Genomic DNA, 24,066 nt, shown 5'->3' on the forward strand with positions numbered 1-24,066 from the left:
ATTTGAACTTCAACTTGTTTAAAAATTGTGTCCACGATAGTTTCAATCAAATTGCCATTGGGTTTAGGTTGAATATTTCTATCAAAGAACTCAGTCTGTGTACTGATAGAATTATCAGTGCCCTCAGGTTGCAACATAAAGTCCTCACAGGTGGCTTTATCCAGAGCTGAAGACTGTGTTCGGCAAGTATAAACAGAGAGTTTCTCAACACCATCGTTCACTGGTAATCATGGAGACGGAAAATCCTCAATGACAATTGGTGTGACTATTTCGCAGTCTTTAACTTTATTCCACATGCTCTGTGGAGTAGGTTGGTTTATACGGCGACTTGGTTGCTTTCTTTTGTTTATAGCGCTTTTCACAGGGCCTCTCTTGCGTTTTTCCCTTGTTGTTTTGTTAGTACATGGTGCTTTATCCATTTCGGGTTCCACTAAACGGTCAGTAACAAGGTTAGTAACCGAACTAATGACTCCAGTAATAGAGGTTAGTGTATCAGTTTGAAAAGTGGGTTTAGTAACCATTACTGTGGGGGAGAGCGGGAGCCCCGAATTTGGTGCAGTCTTAGGGGATTGAGAACATAGGGGAGTAATATTTGGTAATCCTATGGACATCCTTCTTTCGGTGTCAGCAATCTCATTGGTTACCATGGTTAAAGCATTAGCCAACAAAGTATCAAACGATGTGGGTTGCTCAATGGATATGACAGGGTCTACATAAGCAGGCATGATCGTGCGTTTCCCCATATTGGATATTTTTACCTGTGCAATCAATGGCGAAGGGGGGGCGGCCCGCCCGACCACTGGAGACCACTGAGGGCCACAGAGGGCCCGCCCTTTGCCCGGGCTCAGCCCGGCGCCGCCCGCGCGCGTCCCGTGACGCGGAGGAAGCCGCGTTCTTTAAAGCGCCTCCGAGCGCGTTGGCGGCGTCAGCGGCCGCAGGGGTGCTTGGGGGCTGTAGTCTCCCCCCGCTCTCGGCCGCAAAGTATGGTGGTGGCGGCGGCGGGGGAGACAAACAGCAAGAAGGGCCCAAAACAACAGCGACAGAAGCGCTGGCGCGAAGATGGCACGAGCGGTTCCCTCTGCAAGCGGCAGGTGACCAGGTCTGTGAATTCCCCCGCTCCTCCGTGAAAGTCGCGCTCTTTAAAGCGCCTCCGGGCGCGTTGGCGGTGTCAGCGGCCGCAGGGGTGCTTGGGGGCTGTAGTCTCCCCCCGCTCTCGGCCGCAAAGTATGGTGGTGGCGGCGGCGGGGGAGACAAACAGCAAGAAGGGCCCAAAACAACAGCGACAGCAGCGCTGGCGCGAAGATGGCACGAGCGGTTCCCTCTGCAAGCGGCAGGTAACCAGGTCAGTGAATTCCCCCACTCCTCCGTGAAAGTCGCGCTCTTTAAAGCGCCTCCGGGCGCGTTGGCGGCGTCAGCGGCCGCAGGGGTGCTTGGGGGCTGTAGTCTCCCCCCGCTCTCGGCCGCAAAGTATGGTGGTGGCGGCGGCGGGGGAGACAAACAGCAAGAAGGGCCCAAAACAACAGCGACAGCAGCGATGGCGCGAAGATGGCACGAGCGGTTCCCTCTGCAAGCGGCAGGTGACCAGGTCTGTGCCCCCGCTCCTCCGTGAAAGTCGCGCTCTTTAAAGCGCCTCCGGGCGCGTTGGCGGCGTCAGCGGCCGCAGGGGTGCTTGGGGGCTGTAGTCTCCCCCCGCTCTCGGCCGCAAAGTATGGTGGTGGCGGCGGCGGGGGAGACAAACAGCAAGAAGGGCCCAAAACAACAGCGACAGCAGCGCTGGCGCGAAGATGGCACGAGCGGTTCCCTCTGCAAGCGGCAGGTGACCAGGTCTGTGAATTCCCCCGCTCCTCTGTGAAAGTCGCGCTCTTTAAAGCGCCTCCGGGCGCGTTGGCGGCGTCAGCGGCCGCAGGGGTGCTTGGGGGCTGTAGTCTCCCCCCGCTCTCGGCCGCAAAGTATGGTGGTGGCGGCGGCGGGGGAGACAAACAGCAAGAAGGGCCTTAAACAACAGCGACAGCAGCGCTGGCGCGAAGATGGCACGAGCGGTTCCCTCTGCAAGCGGCAGGTGACCAGGTCTGTGAATTCCCCCCTGGGATTACGGAAGAAGCAAATATCTATGGAGTGGGATACTGTGTTGGAAGCCTTCAAAAGTATAGCCCCTGATCACATATCTAGTACCCTGAACACACAATCGGCCATTCTGGTCCACTGACACACAAGATCACAGAGCACGGATGTACGGGTGGGGGAACACACCCATAATATTCTGCAATTTCATGTCAAAGATGTAAGACGTAAACATGTTGATATGGGAAAGAACGTACGTGGGAGGAGGGTCGGGGTTTAGTTAGTTTGCATTAGCCAAGAGTTTATTTATAATTCAAATATTTGGACCACTTGTACGCTTGCTGCACTTTATACTGACTGCATAACTGTTTAATGTACACTGCAATTTGATAATGTTAAATCATCAAACAAGATGTGTAATATTGTAAACATTGTTAAACTATAACCCTTTGTACTGGAGGTAACTAAAAAAACGAATAAGGTGTGTTTAAAAAAAAAAAAACAGATCCACATAACATTTGTTTACATTACTATTACAGTTCGGAATCTTGCGAAATGTGCTTCCTAAATTAGGAAATTGTCCAAAGGCGATCCGGGAGCAGGAAGCTTAAATTCTGTGTTGCTCAACACAAGAGGAGGTCACACTCTAAGTAACATTCTCGATCCCAGTCCATATTGCTGGGCCGCTCCCATGTCAAATTGTGATCCCAATCCATGTCCTTGGGTAAGTCCAAATCTTGCCACATATGGAGGATGACAAGTGGGCTTCATCTCACACTCACCATCAGGTGCTAAGCCATACAGATGACATTCCAATAGCCCAACTCAATTGACATCTGACCCCATTCTGAGGCTAGTCATGGTGCGCACATAGTTTGCTGGCCATCGCTCACCCAATAAAGGCCTTTAAAGAGGACATGCTGCAAACATTCAGAGTGATACTGGCGTGACTCTGGCTATATTGAGCAACAGGGGCCACTGGTCACACTGCAGGCCTTTCCCTGGTGAAAAACAACTGAATGCGCTGAACCTCCTTCAATTCCATGCAAGCACCAGCCCGTACCACCACTCCAGCCACCTAGGGACATACCGGTCCCAACTCACATGGTGCTGTTCTGGATCCAGTCTGATGTTAACCTCTGATTTGGAGCAGGCATCAGTCTGTGCCAAACCCGTCAAGCTACAATATCACCAAAGCGCAGCCCTTAAATTTGGGAAGCAATCCCCAGCCACTCCCTTGACTCTCGTACTATAGGAGGCTAAAGGCCTTGTTCTGCTCTGAGTCAGACACAAGTTAATAGCTTCATAACATACCACGTCATTGATGAAGAGGAGACTGACAAATTGCTTCCTTCTCACTATACTGATAATGGATTGTATCTAGACCCACAAAATGCTAGTTGGTTGGACACTTCATACAAAGCAACACACAAGATTGGTCCAGCCTACCTCCACATGCGCATACATTTGCATCAACCTCCCACGCACCTCTGCTCATCCAGATTTTCACTAGCCCATGTACCCCGCATGCACAAAAACAAAGCTGGAGGCAGCACCTTTTGTTACATCTCGCCCAAAGCAAGGAATAACCACCCATATCATATGAGAACCTACTCATCGCTTTTCGAGTTCAACAAGAAGCTGAAGGCCTGACTTTTAATATTATCCCACCGTGGAGACAACTGCTCACCCTCCTGCAAAGCGCCTGGATACCCTTATGGGTGATAAGCACGGTATACAAATAGGCATAACACCTTCTCTGGAGTCTAAGTAAGAATCTCCACCAAGTCCACCCACAGAAGAAAATACCTCCTTCTGTGTGGCTGTCTGCAGGATGGCAGAATTCTTAATTTGCTATTACCTACAGTAGACATAAAGCTAAATTCACTGAATCTTACAGCTGGGGCCTGCCACGTCAGAGCCCTAGCTGCGATTCATTGAGGCTGTATCAGACACGTTAATGTCTTTTTGGACAAAGCCATGCATGTCTTCTCCAGTCAGTCGCACAATAACTAGAAGACCTAGGTGAGCCCTTGGTGTCCTAGTCTTTCTCACTCCAGATCTTACCCCGAAAAGCTTTGTGGTATAACCATCCAAAATCAAGGTCAACTTGAACGCAAATCCTTCTGCACCACCGGATAGGTAGTCAAAGCGCAATGATGATTTCATATTTTCATCTGCCAGTTCAGCCCTAAGGTCCCTTAATATTGTCAGACTATTAGGCTATACATATGCTCTATGGGACATGGTCAGTGAGATTTTTCAGACTGTTCCCGATTAATTTAGAGCAGCATTTGCCCAGACAATTCAGGATGGAAGAGTTGCTGTCAAATATATGTTATGGCCAAGCCTTTACACAACGGATTGTGCGGGTCATACCCAATGCACCGGTGGCATGAACAGTCATCATAGTTAATTGCACTTCTGGGTTTTACTGTGATGTTCAAGTGTCTCTGATGGACATGCTCTTCGATGGATCCAGGCTCTTTGAAGAGTTCTAACACCTAGTTTAGAGGCTACTTGCTGAGTCTTAACTATCAACAGCGGCAGCCCTCACAACCAGTTAATCAGCCAGCACAGATTTTTAATGGCTCCAGCGGATGCTGTGTTTAACCTGCGTAACTTTCCCATGTGGCACAGGGTCATGACTGATTTGCATATGGCTGCATCCAAACTGGGGTGGCATGGTGAGCAAAAGAACAATGGATCTAACCCAGACCTCTTGACTGGGGGTGAATGTATGATGTATTCAGCGTTCCGTCCATCATTTGTTTGCGAAGCACTTTTCACCCTAAGTGGGATGGGTATGCCCAGACGTGGGTCCCTTGCTCAGTGTGCCACTGGATTCAAGCTAGCCTGGCTGATGAAGGGTAATACCCAGAAACCGGTCCCAGGATGCTTGTTTCCGGTCCAGGGAGGACCTGGCTTGGCAGTTCGGTCTGGACTGTTCCCTTGAGTCACAGGTTCAAGACTGATTTGCATATGGCCAGGTCTAACCTGGGGTTGCATGGTGAGCAAAAACATGATGGATTTAACCCAGATCTTTTGACTAGGGGTGAAAGTATGATTTATTCAGCATTTCATCCAGCATTTGTTTGCGTATAACTTGCTTCCAAGCTGCTCTGATTTTGCCTTGTAGGACCATGCTGGTTTGATGTTTCCTGCCCAGCTAGAAATTAATCACTAAAGATTGGTTATATGTTGCAAATTGTTGAAAAAGGGAAAGCCCTGTCATTCATTTCATCTCCCGCCCCCTTGTATCTCCTGTCTCTACTTAAGTGCCGGCAGATCATAGCACTGTCCTTTTGCAGGAAGGAAAGCCTGTTTTGGCCAATGGGGCAATTGAGAGAGTATTTGATTTAGAAATATATGAAAGGGGTTAGTCCTCCTACATCCTGGTGCCCAAGACAGATCGAAAGCTCAGGCTGATTTCTGAATCCTTGCCCCCTTAACACCTTCCTGTGGAATGACTCATTCAAAATGCTCGCTCTATACCACATTCACACTGCCCAGGATCTTGGAGATTGGATTGTATTGTTGTACAGTAGGGTGCCTACTTTCATGTGCGTGTCCTGCAGTCCCACGCAGGCCCTCTTTGGTTCATAGAGGAATTCAGAGTATTTTCAATTGTCAGTACCACCTTTCACCCGTACCTCTGCATCTTGTTTGTTTTTGAAGTTGATGGTGGTGGTCTTAGCCCACTTTTAGAAGTTTGGAATACACGTATACCTGTACCTCAAAACCTGATTGCTCGAAGCGGACTCGCCACATTCCATCTTGGAATAACAATCCCCCTTCTTTCATCCTTGGGGGACGCTGACATAGAGAATTCCTTTCACAGCGGCCTTCCTGGGCATGGTGGGATTCAAGGCCTTCCCTTGCCCTCCACAAGCCCATGACAATCAGACTATGCAGGACCGGTGGATGTGCACAGTCCTGGGGTCAACTTGAAGTCGGTTCTGAGGTTTCTCGGACCGTTGGCCTTGTGCATCTACCTGGTCCCTTGTGCTTATTGGCACATTTGGACCGTGCAGTAGAACTTCAATTTCCAGTGGGCACAGCACCAGGGCTGGTAATTGGGAAACATTTGCTTCTCGAAGTCCAGAGCCCCCAACTGGGGATGGTTGCATCAACTGTGTTGTGGTGGTTATCTGAGAGAGATGAAGATAAGTTATTTCTTCTTCCCAGTAAAACAATAGCTCCACATCAATCACTGAGAGCAGTGTTTCTTAACCTTTTAAGCTCCACAGCAATCTTCTAGAGCAGTGTTTCTTAACCTTTTAAGCTCCACATCAATCTCCTAGAGGAGTGTTTCTTAACCTTTTGACTTCTGTGGACCGTCACTGAATCATTACTGGAATCCAGGGACCCCCAGTGATTTATTATAGTAAGCTGGGGACCACCAGTCTAAGCAATTTCTATTATTTGAATTTCAAAACAATGCAAAAACATACACCAATAAAATACTGAAATATTGAAATAATTCTGCTAAATTCACAATTAAATATGGAAATAGTTTTCACAATTTTGTTTCTTAATTTGCATATACTTTATTCATTAAGTTATTATTTTATTTTGTAAAACAGTTGTGGACTGCCTTGAGTAGGCCTCACAAACCCCCAGGGTCCTCGGACCACAGGTTAAGAACCACTGTCCCAGCGCATCTTGCCCTCTTGCTGACTTTAAATGATTTTCTCCCATCCATCATAGGGAGGCTGATACAGGTCCTCATAGACAACATGGCTGCCATGTGGTACTGCAACAAGGAGGGTGGCATAAGGTCTTTGATCTTGTGTTAGGAGGCACTTTGCTTTTGGAGGTGGCTGGACGGACAAGGGATCTCCCAAGTAGCCAATCATCTAGTGGGGTCTCTAAACACCTGGACGGAGGAGCTCAACAACTGGCAGATCATGAATGATGTCTTCACCCTGGGGTGACACAATGCATATTCCAGCTCTGACTAAACCTTTTTGCCACAGACTAGAATGGCCAGTCCTGACACATTCCGCCTGCAGTGGAGCATTTGCTGTATGCATTTCCACCACTTATTCAAGTTCTGTTGATGGTCTTGGCAGACTGGGCCCAATTTCATCTCGATAGTCCCAGATGTTGCCAGGAGGCTGTGGTACCACTGTCTGTGGAGTCGGAGTCTTCCTGTTTGGGAGGAGCTCTTACTTGAGCACCGGGCAGATTTCTTCACTAGATTCTCCACAATCTACACCTCCATGTGTGTAGATTGTGCAGAGAAACTGGACAGTTTTGACTTGCCTGCTGAAGTATTGAATGTGTTTATTGTAACTAGGCCCTTTTAAGTAAATTCATCTATTCCGGACGATGGGTGAAAGTTGGGGCTTGGTATAAACACCGTGGATTGATCCCTTACAGGCCAAGTTGTCAGATGTTCTTGTTTGTTTTATTTTTTGCTCAGAAAGGATTTGTGATGGACACAGTTAGAGGCTACACATCAGTCCTCCCTGCCTTTTTACGTTTGCCTGACCAACCTCCTTTTATTCACGTCACCTTTTATAATGAGTATAATGAAGTTCTTAAAGGTATACCACAAGTTTCCGCCAAAACGTTTTATTATGCCTCAGTGGTACCTTAATTTGGTCTTCCTGTTTCTGTTGTGCAGACTCTTTGAGCCCATGCTGTTTTTTTCCTCTAAAGCTCTTCACCATTAAGATGGTTTGTCTTATTGCTATAACTTCTATCCCTCGTGTCAGTGAGCTGCCGGCGCTGTCAGTGTCACCTCCATCCATCATTTTCTTTCCTGATATATTGGTGCTGATAACCCAGGCGTTCTTTATGCCAAAGGTTGCCTTGCCCTTCCATGTGAGTAAGTTTATCACCCTCCCTGCCCTCTTGTTTGTTTGCCACATTCATTAAAAGAGGAGTACAGCACGCAAAATACTGTGTAGATGACCATTTGGATCGTCTTGTAGTCAAGTACATGCTAGGCACTGATCAAGAAAAAAAAACCTGTAGGTCTGTGTGACCAGTCCACCTAAGGCAAGTCTGGCTTGCATTGGTTTGGGATTCTTGTCGGAGGATCCCATCTTAAGCGTCTACCAGACTGTGACATGCGTGTCCATGCATACATTCACCAAGCACTACTACTTTGACAGTCTGGTATCACAGAAAGGGCCGTTTTGATGTGACTCCACTCCCCAGGCCTTCCTCCTTTTGGGAGGTACTGTTTGTTATGTATTTATGTATTTTAAAAAGGGTGAATTTGCAGTTAGAAGTATCCCTCGAGAAAAACAGTTACTTACATTTGGTAACACTGTTTCTGGTCGAGCCTCAGTCTACCTTCAGATTCATCACCACCGTCCTATCTCCCTGTCCTGTAGTGTGAACTCCTGTGTCTGCTTAAAAGTTATGTTTCAGGATATGTTCACCCCTGATTTGTCATAATAGATCTGCATCTGAAAGCATGGAAGAATGAAAGACCAAAATTATGTCCGCATACAGGTTAGGTGTCTGTATACGGCTCTGCACTGTGACTTCTGGGGTGGCGCAAGGCAGACACTGAGTCGAATGGCTCCAATCGCCGACACACTAGAGCAATTGCTGTTCAAAAAAATCTGGATCCAGTCTAGCGCCTGGGATTATTCCAAAGTGAGGAATCAGCAAATATATAACCTATCCACCAAAAAGAATGTTACCAAAGGTTTGTAGCCATAGACTTAATAACTTTGAGCTCTGTCACTAACATAGTGTGATAGCACCAGATAAATCTGTTTTGGATCAAGGGAGCACAAATGTGTGCAATGCCAAAGGCTAGTTTATCAGCAACTATGTCACAATTAACCACGTTCCGCAATAACTCCGATAATGAATAACCCCTTCAGGTTTGGACTTTTAGAATATCTGTGTTGTTTTGGTAGAGCTTGACTCACGGCTGGAACGACACTATGTCAATTTTCAGTTCTTGTCTAGTGATTTCCAGGAGATTGTTCAACTTCTATGACACATAATGAAAAGAAGCTCCACAGATTGTAGGTTTACTTAGGAGTTTTCCCGTTAGACAGAGTTGACCATAAAATATGTATGCAGCAATGGGGAATCTCTTTTTATGATTTGGCTCAACAGTATTATGGTTGTACGTTTTAGTTGGAGCTTCACAAGTGGAATTTTTATCTAGTTTTCAAGTCAGGACAAATTCCTTGTAGATTGCTTTCTTCAATGGATTTCATAAGTACTTTGAAAACAGTAATATATAAACATGTATCCTATCGCCTACAGGCTTTACTAGAAATATCCAGGCTGTTAGTAAAAGTTGGTTTAAGATAACTGTTTATCAGAGTACATCAGAGTACCTTTTTATGCAAGGAGACATCAACTTATCTCACAACAGTCAAAGCAAATTCAATTGTTGGGTGTAGTTATCCTGTCTCAGAAACTTAAATCAGAGGTTCATGACCACCTTCCATTGACTCAAATAAAAGAGAGAGAGAGACATGCTCTGCTGGGGTGACAAGGATTCATATGTTACTGCTAAACTGTGTATTGTGAGTTTTTTCCAGAACCTCTAAAAGGGGGAAACTACGATTGGCTTTACTTTATCTTTGTTATTTTTCTTTTTAGACTCGTGATAATGTGAGTCATTGTCTAAAGGCACTGGTGTGATTACTGAATTCGACTAAATTTGATGTTACAAATACTGGAGTAGGACTCCAAACTATACAACTTAGAAAGTTGAGGCAAAGATGCATGCGATAATACTCCAGTGGAAAGAGCTAAAAATGCTTGCAAAAACTGGATGATTTCAAGTCACTTAAAACCCTGTTGCAAATGGGTTGCGCCCATTTATTACGCCCGTATGTTTTGCTTTATGATCACCCGGTTTCAGACTTTGTGGTTGAGTCTCCTTACCAGAGTCTCTCTGCCCAGTAATTTAATGGTAAATTGCACTGTGTTTACTGCCAGTGTCTGTCTTTTAAGATAGGGCCGCTGCAATGCAGCTAAGGAAGGGGCACTAGGCTTGTTATATATGAACAGGTGTATAAGTTGCATGTGAGAGGCTACCGTCGGACGCCACCGTGTAGCTGCACACAGGGCCTGTGGCAATTTAAGCCTGCAAATTTGACCTGTCAAAGTACCCCTTTTGAGCGGCTAAACATCCTTTTTAATAGTAATACATCACCCCTATGCCTGCCTTATTGTCCACAAAGACAGGATGCAGCACTTTAAAAGTAAGGCCTTTAGAAATTAATGTTGAACATGTCCTTACAGTGAGACAGTCACAGAAACGGCTGCTGCCATAAGGAATCATTAGGCTACCTTGTTACATCTATTAATGCTAAATACTGATTGGTAGCAGCTAGGAAAATACTCCTTACACTCTTGAATTGTAATTTAAAGTCCTCTTTAATGTGCCACTTAGGAACGTTGGCATTTTTTACCTTTTTAGGCCAGTAGCCTGAGTTATGCCCATGATTAAATTAATTATTTCTCCAGGGAATGGGCGTCCGTGAGGCCCGCTCCCCATACTTTCCCAACTTATAGGGGAAACGGGAACCTATCCCCAGCCAAACATAGAAGACAAATACTGGGTCCCGGGATGCAGACAAAGGAGGCTGCTCCCTCACGGCGGGAGCTGCACAGAAGATGCTGCCGACTCCTAGGTAGCATGAAACTGTGTGTGGGGAGCGGGCTAGGGTCTTGGGGGGCCTTGGGCCTCCCCTTGCAGCACCCACCGCAAACACCTGCCTTAGGGTTTCCTGGATGGGATCAGGCACCCTTATAAAAAGAAGAAGCATTAGCAAAGCCAATAGGTTTCACCTATGCAAAACCTATTGGTGTTATCAATCGTTTTTTAAACAGTGTTGCACAGCATCGTGGGCTGTTGTGCAACATCTTTAGAAAACATTAACATGGCCAAATAGCTCTGCGCAACTGCAACATAGCACCTTGTTTTTATTAACTTTAAGCCATGTTGCACATCGAATTGCACTGTCTTAAAACAGAGCAGAGGAGTTGGGTGTGCAAGCAATAGAGGGAGGAGGGTGTGAAGCACAGAATGTACAACGGGAGTAGGACCTCCCTTCTTCCCCCTTCCCTGCTGTTTCTACCCTATTTTCAAACATTCCCATGGGAAGAAGTTTTGTTCTACAGCCTGGGAGAAGCCGCAGCCTCTAGTGGTTGGTTCTATGACGGCATTTTTACATAGCCTAAAGTGGTAAAGAAACACTCAGACACGTTAAGTTGATATTAAATGCTTTATTTGACACTTCATTGGTCACCGTGATTTTTGATAAACATTGAAATGCTTTATTGACAATAATGTTAGCATTTAAACATGGTTATTTATTTCTGTTTTATAATGGTTGTTTTTAACTTGTGGATTATTGGTCATGTAATGTTTTGAACGTTGATAAAGCCAATAGACTTGACTTATACATTGATTTGGTAACCTTTGAAAAAGCAAATAGTTGCCTTATAGTATTTTTGTGATTACTTTTCGACAAACCAAATAAGCCTGTTTTATGTAAAGTGATAGTCCCCTGTATTGTGATGTTCCATTTGGTTTAGCGGGGGGGGAGGGCGGGGGGGGGGGTACTGTGATTTTGGGGGTCATGACCCATTGGGTCTAATGTGATTTCAGAATGTCACCAAAGTTGTTGTCATTCGGCCTAATGTATATATTTGCAAATTAATGCATAGCATTCAGTTGTGTGTGAGGTGTAGTTTTCGTTGTTCCTATTACTTGTGCAGGCCTCACATTATGCACAGCTAATAACTCAATTTCTTACACACCCAGTTCACACACCATGATGGGTACAGTTGCACATGTGTTGTCATGGCTTGAAAATAATACTACTGCTGTAACATGCCAGGTGTCAAAAGTGCATTGACTTGTGACAACCCATAGCTGCTGGTGGCTATAATAGTGAAGCACACTGAATCGTCGCCGTTTTATGAGTGATGAACAAGTTCCAACTATTGTGTTGTATTGGTACTTGTATCATACATTGTTGTTGCTTCCGTATTGATGCTGGTGGTATTGCTTTATAAGGAATGCTTGTTGTCCTTACCTGATTTAGTATAGTGTAAACTTGTGCTTGAGGTTCTCTTTATGCAATTTAATACAAGCTGGAGCTTTTGTGCATGATTAGTTGTAATTCCTTTTACCTGCCAATTTTTGCAAATTATTACTTTGGAAAAAATCTGGATCCAGGATATTAATAAGGTGAAACATGTTAGGGAAGATATTGTATACTCCGTTAATATTTTTACTGAAACAAACTTTTTCTTACGCTGATCCAAATTAATTGCAACCATTTGATTGTGTATGGCGATATATGTAGCATTGAGGATTACCTTTTTAAGAGGATACTGTCATCCACTCCACCGAATGCATCACCCTAAAATTGACCAGGGAAATCTCAGTCGCATGGATGGCCTTACAACCTGAATAAACAGACGAGAATCTACAAATTCCTGCGGTTGCGAAACAAGTTTTAAAAAAAATATTTTTGCAAAAACTAGGAGCAACAAAATAGCTGGAAATTAGATAGAGCTGGGATATCTGAGTTTGATTGTTATTATTCTTTATTTTTAAAAGCACAACCCTAGTGGCCTTTAGTCAAAATGGGATGATACCATCTGTGATATGGAGTTTACTGAACTAACAGGTTAAACGTCTCGAAGGTAGTGCATACCTTAGTGCATAGGTTTTCCATATAAAGACACATTTAATGCTTCATATTGCTCAGGTAGAGTGATGACAACAAGTAAAAATCAAACTGGATAAAGGAGAAGGAATGCTACAAGGACGACTGAGAATCGACTGAGAAGTACAAGTACGGTAGAAATACAAGATTTCTACCGAGACACCTTCAGGGAATTACATCCAATTGCATCATACTGCAGTAGTGTGTACAAAATATTAGAAACCCCCACTAAGGATGATGCCCGAAGAGGGTCCCAGCATGCAGTCAGCCAGTGGAAAGGGTGAAGATGGTGTTCATTTTGGACGTGCCCTTCTACGTCCAAGATTTTTCATCACAGCAGCTCCTACCGTAATTCGCCACATTGGCCATAATATTAGTCTCTGAGGTAGTGAATTAATGTTATGTATGTAGATTTTAATGCTGATGACATGGGGAAGATATGATAAAGAGACAGTGGAATAAGTGACTGTAAAACGTCACTTTGAGGTAACTTTGATCCTTACATCACTATGGTGACAGACTATGGGGAACAAGAGGTCTATCATAGTGAGTTTACCTATCATGTCTGCACACTTACAAACGCCCTTGTACCTATGTTTGTATTATAATTTGGAGTTTTCTTTACTAATTTGAAAAGGAAATCCTCACTATTTTTCACATCAGTACTGAATATTACGTCAGTAATCATGAATCTAGTACGCACAGGAAAACATTGAGTGCTTCTTGCTTTTATCTCCCTATGGGGAGAAGTCATGTTCTAATCATTCTAACTAATAAGGCAGTGATTTTCCTAACCATAAAGCAAAGGCAGGCTCAAGAGGACATGGACTCCACGTCTGCTGTCCCTTTCTCACTTGCACCTAAATACCCTTCTCACTGCGCTCTATAAGATAGCCTGTTTGTTCTCGGCGGGTGATAGGGAGAGATGATGAAGATGGGTGCTTGTAAAAGGAGAGATGCGAAAGACTGAAGGACAGTACATGGCTGTTAAGACACACCTATGCTAGTGCTATATTTCTCTTGAGCTTGTTGACAATGATTGGACCAGAATCAAAGATTAGGAAATTGATGGGGATTTTCATATGATCTAATAAGATATATCAGATGAATGTTGTCAACAGAAGCAATGTGAGCTAATGAAATAGCTGTCCTGGAAATTGAGTGTTTTTTTAACGTTCCTCAGGTTCCTCGTGGTCATGTGTAACCATAGAACTGATACAGAATAATATATTGCACTACTAGTCTTTGTTGCAGATTTACTGACATCTTACACACTGTCAGATTTAAAGTGATATTTAGAGAACATATGGGAGATGGTTTATCAAGTTGAACTATACGGCATTTTCGAACACCCAATTTCCAAAGTTTCTCCTTAGCTGGAATGAATGAGGTCTTTGAAAATACAATAAGCTACATTTTACTCGTTGAGGTGGCTTTCCAAAAGGATCTCGGAGCTAAGCAGAGACCCACGCCAGGAATACAGACTATAGTTTTCCGAAGTATGATTCATAACTTGGGTCTCATTGTTATGTCCTTATGTGGGGACTGACATTGTCGTGAGGTCTTCTTGGGTCCACTTTAGTTCTCCTTTATAATTTTAAATTTTATACGTTTTGATAAATGGCAATATCGGGGAAATTACACTGAGGGACAGCTCAATAGCATGGGGCAAAATGGTACATTGAATAGACTTACAGGTCCTAAAGGGTGGTTATTGTGGCCAGTGGGCACAAATGGTTGCCATGCACATTTTTGTAACTCTACAGAGGGTTTTAAAGGTAGCAGACTGTACTCTCGTTACGTTTAGTCTCAACATTCAGAGGTTATTACTACCTATTCAGTGGGAAAGTTATGCCATCAATGGCTGCAACATTCCACTTTTGTCTACAGTAAAAGAACATCTTTCTCTCCTTTCGGATGACATGGATTTGCAAGAATTTTCGTTCGCTCCTAGGTCTCGCGTTCTAAAAGATTAATTTATGCTGCCTATAATGAAGTTTGGAAACTATCACAAATGGAAGTTGCTGCACGTTTAAGGCAAATTGATCAAGCTAATTTAGAAAAAAGCCTTGGCAAAGCCAATAGGTCTTGCCTATGCTAGAGCTATTGGCTTTGGCAATGTGTTTTAGCCAAGTTTTGCACAAGTGACGCTGCTGTTCAACATGGCTAAAAGTTAGTGGGGTGGTGTAGATTGAAGTGGGATAGATTGCAGTACAGTGGAGTGGGGTAGATTGCCATGGAGTTTGGTAAAATGGAGTTTGGTAAAATGGAGTTTGGTAAAATGGAGTTGGATAGAATGGAGTGGGGTGGATTGGAGTGGGGTAGATTGGAGTGAGGGAGTAGGGTAGATTAGTGTGGTAGGTTGGAGTGGGGGAGATTTAATTGGGGTGGAGTGGGGCTAGATTGGAGTGGGGTAGATTGGAATTGAGTGATTGAGATAGATTAAAGTGAGGTATATTGGAGTGGGGTAGATAGAAGTGGGGTAGATCGGGGTAGATCTTAATCTACCTCAATCTATCCTACTCCTCTCTAGTGGAATGGGATATACTGGGGTAGAGTCGAGTGGGCTAGATTGGGGAGAAGTAGAATGGGGTGGATTATGGTAGAATGGAGTGGGATAGACTGGAGTGCTCTGATGGAGCACAGTCAGGTAGATTGAATTGGGGTGGAGTTGGGTGGATTGAATTGGGGTAGAGTGGGGTAGATTGAATCGGGTAGGAGTGGGGTAGATTGGAATGGAGTCAGTTAGATTGGAGAGGGGTTGTTTAGAGTGGAGTGGGGTAGGGTAAATTGAAGGGTAAATTGTGGGTAGATTTGCAATGAGGTGGGGTAGATTTGGGATGAGGTGGGGTAGATTAGAATGGGGTGGTATAAATTGGATTGGGGTAGATTGCACTGGAGCCGGGTAGGTTAGGGTGAAGTGGGGTAGAGTAGAGTCAGGTAAAGTGAAGTGAGATACATTGGGTGGATTATGATAGGGTAGATTGCAGTGGGGTGGGGTGGATTGGCGTGGGGTAGATTGGACTGGGGTGGGGTAGAGTGGGGTAGATTATGGTGGGGTAGATTGGGAAGATTTGAGGAGGGTAGATTAGGGTGGGTTAGAGTGGACAAGGCTAGACTTGAGTGTGGTAGGTGGGAGTGGGTAGATTGGAGTGGTTTTTGGTAAATTGGGATGGGGAAGATTGGAGTGAGGTAGGTTGGGCTAGATTGGTATAGATTGTAGTGGGGTTGATTGAAATGAAGTAGATTGGGTGGAGTGGAATTGATTGGAGTGGAGTGGGATACATGGATAGATTGGAGTGGAGTGGGGTAGATTGGGGAAGAGTGGAGTAAAGTGGATTGGGGTAGATTGGAGTGGAGTGGGACAGATTGAAGTAGGTTCGATTGTAGGGTGGATTATGGTAGGGTAAATCGGAGTGAACTGGGGCAGATTGGAGTGGAGTGGGGTAGATCGGAGTGGGGTAGATTGAGGAAGATTGTATGCAAGTGGGTTGAGGTAGATTGGGGTACACTGGTGAGGTCTGGGTTAGATTGGTGGGGGTAAAATATATTAGGGTAAGCGGTGTGGAACGGAGGGGCATAGAATGGAGTGTCTCAGAGTGTCAAAGATTTGAGGGGCATGGAGTGACATGTCATGGAGTGGAGTGGTGTAGAATGGAGAGGCGTGGCATAGAGTGGAAGGGCAGAATATGGAGTATGCATGGTGTGGTAGCACACTGTGTGCAGTAAAGCGGTAATTTGGTGCAAATGTAATGGTCCATTCAATTGAAAATGTGTTGCCTGTAATAGCAAACGATAAAGTGTGCAAATTTCATCACTTAGTATATTGATGTGTTTTGATTTTATTCAAATATTTGTTTCCACCACACTTCAGAAACACAAAACAAAATGTGCTTCATTTTTTTACTAATTCTAATATACTCACAAAAATCAGCGCAGTTGATTCTTTTTTTGTGTGTGCTAGAAAAATAATCATTGAACAACCTCTCCTCATGCATGGGTACTCAGCAGGATAGTCACATGAATTCTCTCACTTTGAAGTCAGTTAAAGAAACAGCAAGCTCCGTGGAAGAGAGAGCCTGACATTTGACCTCTGTCTTTGATTGCACAGCAAATGTGACAAGATTATAGCAAGATTTAAAGACCTTTTTACAGAAAGCTAGTTCGTGGAAGATTACAGTAAACAATGTTTGAGCAACGGGAGGGACAAACTCAAGATGGACTTTGCAACAAATTTAGCACTCTTAAAAGGCTTGCTCTGAGTTCTCAGATCAGGTTCAAATCCTTATACAGTACCAAAGGCACATATTTCAATTGCTCTGGCTTTCTTTGGTGATTGAGTTGAGTGTATTGCATATGGCCGCCTGTGAATCCTCTTATGTAAACCTCCTAAATGTCTGCAGTATACACCGGTACACCGACATGGCCAAATGCAACAGTACAACAGTAAAGTGGAACTATCTTTTTAGAGCACTATACCATTAGAACTGCATCTTAAATATTGTAAATAGCGTAAGGCATTTTTAATGCCTCTCTGATGATTTTCAGTCATTAAGCGGCATCAAACGTTTAGTAAGCCTTGAATAAATGTCATAGCAACTGTCCTTTTTTGGAGAGTAACGAACCCGCAGTCACCTTGAGCTGTCGACCTTCCTGCCGAGCCATCCCCCAGGGTGGGCAGGCTGCATCTGGAGCCCTAGGAGTGTCGTGTCTTTCCCCACTGTTACTGTGTCCCTCCTACCATAACAGTTTTGGCTAAAGATATAGAACCCACACCTCCCAGACGCTTAGATGGACTGATAAACAAGAACATTGACACCGTAAGGGGCACCTATGGAATGCCGGACAATGCGGTGCTCTTACTTGCAATGCGATCCAATCCTCCCGGGAGGCACTGGAAGGAAGAATCATCGGGGAGGTTCGTTCGGAAGTTACGCTGCTGCGACAAGACCTTCGCAATGTCTTTGAAAAGGTTGCAACCGGTGCAAATCGGATCTCAGACAAGGAAGACTCAACCCGGGGCCTTCGCAAAGAACTGATGAAACTCACTACCCCCATGAGGGAAATGGTCTGGAGAGTGGATGATGCGGAAAATTGCACTTTGTGGGCCTTTCAGAGGGAGTCGAGGGAGCTAACATTGGGGTGTTCCTGGAGAGCTGGTTGAGAGACGCACTCTCCCAAGAACAGTTCTCCTCCTGCTTTGTCATAGAATGTGCACACAGTGCTAAATGCAAAACCTCCCCCGGGGGCTTCACCGAGGCGGGTGATAGCCCAATTTCTAAACTTTTGTGATAGAGACATGATCCTTTGGGAAGTCCGCCATATGTGCGAGATCCGGCATGACAATTCTAAGATCATGGTGTTCCCTGAATATTCTCGGGAAGTCCAGAGGCCACGACGCACCTTTGACTAAGTCACAATAAAGCTGAGGGTCCTTCAGCTACAATATATGCTGCTGTTCCTTGCTAAACTTAAAGTTCTCTACAACAAAAAGGCCCTCTTCTTTCAGTCCCATGAGAAGACATGGGATTGAATTGAAGAACGAACTCCACGACAGCCTGAGAGAGGGAGAGTGTCCAATGGGTCGACCTGTGGGACTGGAGGAGGGGTCAGAGCCTAAGACCTATAATACGAGAAGGAGGTGCAGGGGTGGCACCTCAACCTGGAGATCTGATGGGACACCACACCACATCGAGAACTGCCATGTCTGACTTATCCGAGAGGAAACAGTCGTCTGACTCGGAGGGGGATCACCCCCTGATGGTGGACTTTACCAAATGGAGCGTGACTCTCCTGGCCCGACTTCCCTGACAGTCGGTTGGGACAAGCTGCAGGATGGTCCAGTCGGCTAAACACAGATGTTGGACCATGGCGGAGCTGTGGAATTGAACTAGTTTCATTAACCCCCCTCCCCCCACATTGCTCTAGCTGCTAGTGGGGAGTGTGTGTGTGTGTATTCTTTCTCTTTTTCCCTTCCCCGTTATTTTTGTTCCTTTCTCCAACCCTTTTTTCTTTTCTTCTTCGCTTTCTCTCCGCATTTTTCTCTAGCTGTTTCTTTTGTTCCAGTGTGGTTTAGTTTCTTGACAGTTATTTCGAGTTTCTAATTTCACAAGGGGTAGGCTACAGACCTCACTATCCTCTTCAGGCCATGTTTGGATCAGGCCATGTTTGGATCAGATACTTTGGTTTCGGTCTACGGGGAGGTACCTGGAGATATGGTGGTTGAATGGGGGTTTTGTTGTGTTAGCCTTGTATCATATTTTTGATGACAGACAGACATCAACACAGATCCATGATACACTGCACACAGACCTTATATTTAGACTTACTGACCACACGTCATATGGGATGGCACAATCAGAACAGTTAGAGGATACTCCCCTTATGGTCTTGAACTGACATGTCAATGGCCTGGGTAGGAAAATCAAACGAGGACTGGACGCTCAATATATTAAACTGTTACAACCGGATGTGGGTCTCCTTCAGGAGACATCTACAGAACTCACTGTAGATTCCTGGGCAGGGAGGCATATACCTAGTGGTGGGCAGAATTTGCGAAATTGACTTTCGCAAATTATCGCGAAAATGTTAAAAATCTCCGCAAACACGCGGGAATATCGCGAAGATGCGGAAGTTTTTTTCCCGTCCGTTCGCGGTATTTTCTGCATGGTCGCGGCTCGCCAACTTACCCATGCGGTTGCTCGCGGGCGCGGCCATCTTGTTTTCACTTGTCTCACGGTGCATGATCGCGAGAAGAAAGACGTGATCGCGCGACGCATGACGTTACTGCGGGCGCGAACTGTCGCGAGACAGCGCAAATGGCTACCAACAATCCAACATCTCGTGGAGAACGCGACCGGATCGGGAAAACTTGTCGGCGAACGCGGGGATTCAGGTAAGGCGATCGCGCGCACGCGAGAATGTATTATTTTACAGCGCGAGCAAGAAACAAATTATCGGTAAGCTGCAGAATGCGTAAATTTTGACATTTTCGCTCTTTCCGCGGAACGCGAAAATGCCAAATTATCGCAATTTCCGCGAACGGAACGGCATTTTGGCCCAGGCCTACATATACCGCACTGGTGCATGCCGGTTTCACCAATGGGGCCCAGGGAGTGGCCATACTGATGTGGAAACATCTCCCCTTTCAGATCTCCAGGACCTGGACAGACCTGGTTGGGCAATATGTTGGGGTACAGGGGTTCCGAGGATGGACTGAAATGACTCTGATAAGTATGTACGCCCCACCCCGGTTACAGGCTTTTTCATTGACTAACGTTATGAATTATTTTCTAGAATCCACCTCATCACTCCATGTTGTGATAGGAGACTTTAACGATGTGATGATGGTAAACCAGGATTGCTCTGGCCCCCAGATGGCATCCCTCCCGGCGCCCCCACTTGCACAATTTGTAGATCGCCTGGGTCTGCGAGATACATGTCACACCCTACATCCCTGTGACAGGACTTATTCCTACCTTTTAGGGGCCAACAGGGTCTATTCTAGACTTGACTATGTTTTTGTGTTGAAGGACGAAGTTGAGGAAGTGACCCAGGCAGAAAACATGGCAGGGCCTCTTGAACCACTCACCCCTTCTGGTCCGGCTGGGTAGGCTCCGGGTTCGAAGTGCCACAGGGTGGAGACTGAATGCTCGGGCACTGAGGGGTCGCAAGGTAGCGGTCTTTGGACAGACTCCGAATTGTACTTTTCTGAAAACAAGAACTCAGTGGCCTCCAAAATAGTACTCTGGGAGGCATTCAAGACAGTGCTATGGTATCACAAAGAAAAAAAGAAACTGAGTGGAGCTCGAAGAGCTTGAGCATCAGATCCAGCACCTCGAGGGGAACCCTGATTCGCTCACAGATCCCTTGATTCAGCTGCAAATAACACTGCTTCAGGCAGAGGGCTAAGCAACAGATACTGGCCTACCTACACCGCCTATATGAAACTGGAGACAAGGCGGCAAAAGTCCCGGCTAGGCAGGAAGCCCAGTAGAGCACAGCATAGTTGACCAGGCAGGAAACCAATTTCAAACGGACACCCAGATTGTTCAAGAGTTTGCCCGATACTTGGCGGAGTTCTATGCGGCTAGACCACTTTCAGTCTTCCCCGCTATTGCGTCCTATCTGGCCTTGATTGTGTCTTTCGAGGCCATATAGAATGTAATAACGGGGGAGTATATTAGGTACGGAAGACTGTAAGGCACTAGAGAGAAAGCTCACATTGCCTGATGTTGTCACTGCCATTACCAGTCTGAACTCAGGGAAGACTCCAGGCCCTAACCCCTAACAGCATCGCGGTTAAATTATAGAAGTGTTATGAAAGCCTATAGGCTCCACACCTACTAATCCTTTTTCAAGTGGTACGGACGAGGGGAAACGTCCTCCAGATCTCCGGAATGCCACTATACTACTACTCCCCAAAGAAGGGAAACCTAGGGACTGGTGTGACTCTTACTGCCTGGTCTCCCTTCTCAAAGTTGAAACGAAACTCCTAGCCACCACGCTGCAGGTCGTCTCACTACTGATACACTACAAACAGTCAGGATTTATACCCGGCAGATCTACACGCCACAACTTACGCCGCACGAACAACTGGCTGGCTATGGTCTGATCCGAGCGGGGTCCCCACTACTTCCTTAACCTAGACGCGGGAAAAATGTTCAGCACTGTTCATTGGCCTTTTTTGGAATAGGTATTACTGAAGTTAGGTTTCTTTCTCTACTTTCAGAAATGGGTGGCAATACTGTATCGCAACCCAATGGCAACAGTCAAAGTGAATGGGAGAGTTTCTACTTTGTTTCCCATCGGCAGAGTCACTAGGCAGGGCTGCACTTTGTATGCCATACTATTTGCCCACACGATCAAGACCCTGGTCTGCAAGATCCGGCCTCACACTGGCATTGGAAGGTTCCAAATATCACCCTCGAATGAGCAGGAAGAGAAAGTGTTTCTCTATGGAGACGACATGCTACTGTACATGACGCATCCAGAGACTACTTTACAGGCACTATTCCAAGCGTTGGAGATCTACGGGAGCCACTTAGCATATAAGGTTAACTGGGCCAAGACTGTGTAATACTCCCAGCAGAGCTCGCTTGCCGCCCTGGTATTTCCCCACAATTTCCCCATTGCGGTTGACTATTTTAAATACTTGGGCATCTTTATGACTGGACAGAAGGATCTTTGGCCGCTCGTAATCTTTGAGCGTGTGCTGAACGACTTTCAGGTTGATGTGGGGGTGGGGGGTTCCCCCTTACAATGATGGGCCGAGCGCCCCTTTTCAAAATGATTACGCTCTTCAAACTCTTATAAGCACTCCAAAATACTTAACAATGCTACCCCCAAACATCATTCTCTAGATTTGAACAGGGTCTACGGACCCTGCTGTGGGATGGCGGCCACTTGCGAATATCACTCCGTACAATGCAGTGGTCTTAATATAATGGTGGGCTAGCACTTCCAAATATAGAGGGCTATTACTGGACGTCAAATCTAATCTGCATCAATGATTGGATTCGCACTTTACAAGACCACCTCACATTCAGATTATAGAACACGCGAGACTGGAAAAGCTCTCCTTCCCTTATTGCACTATCTATATGGAGGGAAAGACTCCCACAGCCTGGCACCCGTGACACAGGTGGCCCGGGCAGCAAAGACACTGGGATGGGTACACAAGATGACGAATGAGACACCCCCATGGAATGGAACGTTGCAAAATTGTGGTGCTTTAAGGAATAGGACACTATAGGCATTCCCAAAATTGGAGATCTCCTTGAAGCGGGATTTCTTATGTCCTTCTCCTCCACCCAGGTGACTTATCATCTACAGCCAGTGATACTCAACGTAGGGCCCGGGGCCCTCATCTACAGCCAGTGATACTCAAAGTACAACCCGGGGGTTACTTGCGGCATTCTTGACCTTTGCATGCGGCCCCCCTGGTGAACAGCAGCACAAGCTGCTGTTTAGTTTCTCAACAATAATATTCAGAAAAAAATGTTAAATACACAGGTAAGCATTTATTAACCTGCAAAAAAATGCTTGCCTGTTTATTTAACATTTTTATAGACCTCCTTATATCATCCTTGACCCACCCAGACCCCCTGCTGGCATCAATGCGGCCCTCGTTCACTCAACAGACTGTACTTTGAGGCCCCAGGGCAAATGTTTGTCAGTACCCTTGATCTACACCCTTCCTAAATCCTTAAATATGCCTACCTCCGTCATGCTTGGTGAACTGAGGGCTTTGCTAACATGGATCTCTTGGAATACTCCCCACTTAAGGGCCATCTTTCAATGGAAAAACTAGGTAAAGGGGTAGTTTCTCAGACATACCGCACTATCATCAACAACAACATGCCAGACATACTGTCTAAGCTAAAGGAGAGGTGGGATTGGGACCTGGGTGAGTTTCAGAATATTGACTGGAAGGCTGCTCTGATGCACCTGCGGCAAGTGGCTATTGAGGCAAGCCTTCGCCTCATTCAATTCAAAATTTGCCACAGGGTCTACTATGACCGCAAAAGACTATTCAAAATGGGCAAAGCGTTGTCTCCATCTTGTTTTCGCTGCACGACGACAATAGATTCCTTTTTACACACAATTTGGGACTGCCTCCACATACAGATGTATTGGACCGGATTATTCAGGAGCTTTCCCATATACTTGATACCTCAATCCCGCTTGACCCAAAATTGATCCTAATGAGCATTCCAAATGATATTGACTTTCCCCGATTCAAGCTCCTGTTTTGTTCCTTAGGTCTTGTAGTTGCCAAAACAGATATATCAAGACACTGGGGCACACCAGAGACTCCCTCTCTCGCTGAATGGAGAAATGGAATGGACATTTACATGGTGGATGAAAAGGTGACATACCGGAGTAGGGGTTTCCCTCATATATTTCATAAGATCTGGGGCTGGTGGAGAGCTTTCTATTGGTTGGACCTGATGGGATCCACTATTTCGATGTGTCTGGGGAGGCCTGTGGCGGATAGTATATCTACTTCATAGTGGCCCCGATACTGTTTGGGGTATCCTCTTAGTTTGTGTTTATTGCGTCTTGGTGCCTGGTTGTGGAACTCACATTATATATTAGTCTCTGTGTGTCTGTACAAGAAATTTGATCATGATGCTTCTGTTTCGCTCAACTTTCCCCCGCCTATGTTTTACTAAAAATGGAAATAATTTTTTTTAATTTCAATTAAAAAAACAAAAAAAACATCGAATAATGATTATTGAAAAACAATTTATGTAATCTGGTTTTCTTCTATTTTCTGAAAATATGATTTTGCATGGATTCTTTTCCATTCCATTAGTTACTGTAG

At 45.4% G+C, this 24,066-nt stretch overlaps 1 protein-coding gene across 1 annotated transcript in view; it reads left to right on the top strand.

The window, feature by feature from the left end:
* Positions 1–24,066, top strand: part of WDR70 (WD repeat domain 70) — a 1,822,964-nt gene that overhangs the window by 436,987 nt on the left and 1,361,911 nt on the right. The gene's annotated exons all lie outside the window — the stretch shown is intronic.

This window comes from Triturus cristatus, chromosome 2_1, assembly GCF_964204655.1.
Source record: "Triturus cristatus chromosome 2_1, aTriCri1.1, whole genome shotgun sequence".
NCBI lineage: Eukaryota > Metazoa > Chordata > Amphibia > Caudata > Salamandridae > Triturus > Triturus cristatus.